This window comes from Leptinotarsa decemlineata, unplaced genomic scaffold (assembly GCF_025532065.1).
Source record: "Leptinotarsa decemlineata unplaced genomic scaffold, Ldec_3_MD MMD2_tig00000133_RagTag_RagTag, whole genome shotgun sequence".
NCBI lineage: Eukaryota > Metazoa > Arthropoda > Insecta > Coleoptera > Chrysomelidae > Leptinotarsa > Leptinotarsa decemlineata.
In genome coordinates this window covers 6,502,066-6,506,588 of record NW_027412542.1, presented here as the reverse complement: position 1 = coordinate 6,506,588, position 4,523 = coordinate 6,502,066, and the positions used below count along the sequence as shown (strand labels likewise).

The 4,523-nt window shown below is 35.5% G+C and overlaps 1 pseudogene; it reads left to right on the top strand.

Annotated features, from left to right (window-relative positions):
* Positions 1–512: 512 nt before the first annotated feature.
* Positions 513–1,326, top strand: LOC111502658 (small ribosomal subunit protein RACK1-like; annotated as a pseudogene).
* Positions 1,327–4,523: the final 3,197 nt, after the last annotated feature.

Below are 4,523 nucleotides of genomic sequence, written 5' to 3'. Positions count from 1 at the left end.
AACACTCGAAACGTCGTGGACTAACGTGACTTGGAATCTCTCCACTTTTTATTTTTATTTTCTTTTCTTTATTTTTATTTATTCAATTGTTCTATTTTTACTTGTATTTTATTTCACTATTATTTCATTTCAGGTTTATTTTGGTTAATATAATTCTTATTTTCAGCTATTCATTTTTAATTCTTCTTTTTCAGTTGTTTCAGGGATTTCAAATCATTTTATATAGTAGACAATGGAAGTCCGAACTAGTGAAATTTAAGCAAAGTTGGATTAAAATGATATTGAATACGAACATATTTTTTCTGGATCAATTTTTAGGATAGATCATGATCATGATTTCAAAATTGTCCGCATGTTTAGAAAATGCGCCAGCAACTACTTTTTGGAAAAACTGTCAAGTAAAGACGAATAGTATTCAACTGAATGATACTCCACATAATGGTCTCATTTCCATTTACTAGTAGGTATACTACCTAGTGTACTGGTAATTTTATATATTAAGTTTGATAGAGATGAAAAGTATGGTCTGAAAATCTAAGCTTCTTTACTTCATCCTCTCTATAACAGCTAATTAATGAGATGATGGAAACTATGCCCTTTCTGGATCTTGGGATGAAACTCTCTGTCTCTGGGAAAACTACTAGACGATTTAAAGATCATACTAAGTATGTATTAGGTGTCGCATTTTCAGTTGACAATTGCCATATAGTTTCTGGCTCTCGAGACGAAACCATTAAGTTGTGGAACACCTTGGGAAAATGCAAATACACGATTCAAGACGATGGACATTTTGATTGGGTCACCTGTGTTAGATTTTCACCCAACCACGCCAATTCCATCATCATTTCTGCTGGTTGGGATCGTACGGTAAAGGTGTGGAACTTGACGAATTGCCGACTGAAGATTAATCATTCTGGACACACTGGCTATTTGATCACTGTTACCGTTTCTCCAGACGGTAGTTTGTGTGCCAGTGGCAGCAAAGACTGCAAAGCCATGCTCAGGGACTTGAATGACGGCAAGCATTTACACACCTTGGATCACAATGACATCGTTACAGCACTGTGCTTTTCATCTAATAGGTACTGGCTTTGTGCAGCTTTCGGCCCCTCCATCAGGATATGGGATCTGGAAAGCAAGGAAATGGTTGAGGACTTCAGGCTGGAAATTGTTTCGCAGAACAGTAAGGCTGAACCTCCTCAGGGTTTATCTTTGGCATGGTCGACAGATGGACAAACTTTTTTTGCAGGGTACTCTGATAATACCATCAGAGTATGGCAAGTTGTGTGTCTGCACACTGATTCGTTTTTACTTTTTATATCGTGAATAAAGTATCCGAAGAAATCCTATGCCGTCCCCCCATTTCTTGAATGGGTTTGTATGATTTTTGAGAAGCATTTCATACATGAGTTTGTAAGAATCTGCTGGAGGAATGTTTGTTATGCTGCTGTCAGAAACGACACCACGGGTCTACTGATATGATGTTGTTTATGAAGTTTAATAAATGAATATACTACATGGACTGGAAAGTCTTGGGCCAAACAGATAGATGGCGCTGTCTTCAAATAAAAGTTGTTTGTGAGTTACTGTTCTGAGAGTGACACCACTATTGGTATTTTCTAAACAATTGATCAAAAACAATTTCTGCTTCTTGATGGGAAAAATACCGTTCAAGCGAAGCACTGGCTTGACAAGTGTTATAAGGACTCTGCTCCATCAGAAACAACAATTAAAGTTGTTTGCTGACTTCAAACTTTGTCGTAGAAACGCCGATGATGCAGAACGTAGGCAGTAACACCAGAAAACATAAAAAAGATCCACAAAATCGTTTTAAATGATCGAAAAGTAAAGTTGCGTGAGTTAGCTGACATTATGGAGGTATCAAACGAACGTGTTGGCGTTATATTGCATGAACATATGATTATGAGAAAGCTCTGTTCAAAGTGGGTGCCGCGCGAGCTCACTGTTGACCAAAAACAAGAGCAGTGTTTGGCCATGTTTAGTCATAACAAACCGGAATTTTTGCGTCGATATGGAACAGTGGATGAAATATGGATCCATCACTTCACTCCGGAATCAAAACTATCATCTGAGTGGAAAGCAACTGGTGAACCTCATTCAAAGCGCACGAAAGCACAACAATCGGCTGGAAATGTCATGGCCTCGGTATTTTTTGCGATGTGCGTGGTGCAATATTTATCGACTATCTTGAGAAGTGAAATATTATCAACAGTGAATATTATATAGCGTTACTGGAGCGTTTGAAGGTCAAATCTGGCTCCCAGCGACTACTGGCTGTTCGCCTTCTTCTGATTCATTTGGATCGTTGGATACCTTGAAAAGTTTGTACTGAAATTATTGCTGAGATAAACTTTTATTTGATATACAGAAATTTACAACAAAGGAGGAAATCACTTTTCAATTTTTTTTCTTCAAATATTCAGTAAAACCACATGTAATTACGTAATCTTCATACTGGTTTGGTTTCACCTCAATCCGTGAGTACAGAAATAGTGAATTTTCAGATTATTCTTCTGGGTATATCCTTTGGAGCAGATATGACAAATGAATGAAGGCTTTTTGTTACACTCATACTTCACGTGCCTCCTCAAGTTTGATTTATATTTGTAAGATTTCTTACATACTGGGCAAAAGAAAGGTGTATTCTCGATGTATTCATATTCATAATCTGAAAATCAGGAAACAACAGTTTCAGTAACTAATCAACACAATAATTTATAAAAATAATATTAAACATATCATGGAAAGACAATAATGTTTATCACTAATGAATTGAAATTGTATATCGAAGTACCAATTTTAAATTTATTGAAACTTACCGTAATATATTTCAAGAAGTGAAACAAACTAATTCAAATAACACATCAATATGAAAATAATGTTGAACTTCCTCACGGTCCATGTTCATAGTCTATAATAGAACATTAGAAAATCAGAATGATATATCAGCAATATTTCACATCATAGTTTTCAATAATTTTATTTTAAATTAATATAAATGATAATATATGAACGAACCCGTCTATTATAAATAAAGATACGTTAGAAACAACTGTGGCGGTTGAAAATAGAAATGAAAGGAATTCCATACTGTACAGTTTAGAACATACTGAGTGACGTAAAAAAATGTACATCCCCACACTGACCTAATTATTCCGAATATTTCAACCATTACTTCTATTGTGACATCTTCATAAGCTTGTTAATTACTCACTTGTAGAAAAAAATTATTATGTGACGGTGGCTATTATATATAAACTTTTCAGTCACATCATAATTAAATTGATGGATATAGCCGCGGAAGGAAATCATAATGAAGAAAACAGAATTGAAACTTTCTATGTTTTTTTACCACTTTTATTTGTAACTAACATTACTGCAGTTTCGTCCTATGAGGATGAGTTTGAAAATGTTCTTATAGGACGAAACTGCAGTAACGTTAATCACGAATAAAAGTGGTAAAAACATAGAAAGTTCCATTTCTTTTTTCTTCACATCATAATTGTTTGATGTTCAATAATACTAGGACGGAATCTTGTAACTTATTCTGACACTATGTGCAATAATATCCGTGGATTTCTTAATATCCAGGAAAGGAATCTGTCTAATTTATGTGCATGGGAACAACGTCAAATCCTAGGATAATTATCATCAAGTTGATAACGACAGAAAAAAACTACTTTCCGGGCTAATGCCACGAAATGCGTTGGATTATATCTGACAGTATAGGACTCTTCAACAATTATTGGAACTGGCACACTTGCAGACCGATTTCGGGCTATTCGGCCTCTCATCAGTGAAAGGTAGTGTTCATCATGATGATGGGCCAAATAGCCCGAAACCGGCCTGCAAGTGTGCCCGGTCCAATAATTGAAAATCGATTTCGGCAGTCGTATCACCAACAGCAATTGCAGGAATTACTTCTGTGAAGAGTCCCGCACTGACACCTGTCGGATATAATACAACGACTTTCGTGATATTAGCCAGGGGAGTAGTTGTTTTTTTAATAAATGTCAGTCTATGAACCTACAGTGTAGGTGAATCTACCTTATACCTAATGAGTCGTGGCTGTCATTTAAATGATACATGTAAAAAAATTAAACTTAATAATTCCGAAGGGATCGTAAGTAGTGAAAAATGAAAAGTGCGTATTATTAGTTTCGTGGAGAACATTTTCGGATTTTTCTTTCATCTTTCACGGAAATTATTGCCTTATTACATATAGTCAATAGCTGTATTCTTGAAAATTTTTTCCAACTCAATGGAAAATTGCGTATGTTACACCTGTCCCCAAAAAATATTAAATATTTTAGACTAGAAAGAGCTCAAACCCATAAGTATTCTACCCACCATGTCAAAGTTATTGGAACGCATTTTGAACAAACAAATCAGGGAATATATTAGTAACTTCAATCTGATGCCTCCCTTTCAGTCGGGTTTTAGGCCTGTACATAGCTGTACAACAGCTTTGCTTAAAATAACGGATGACATATTGGCAGCAA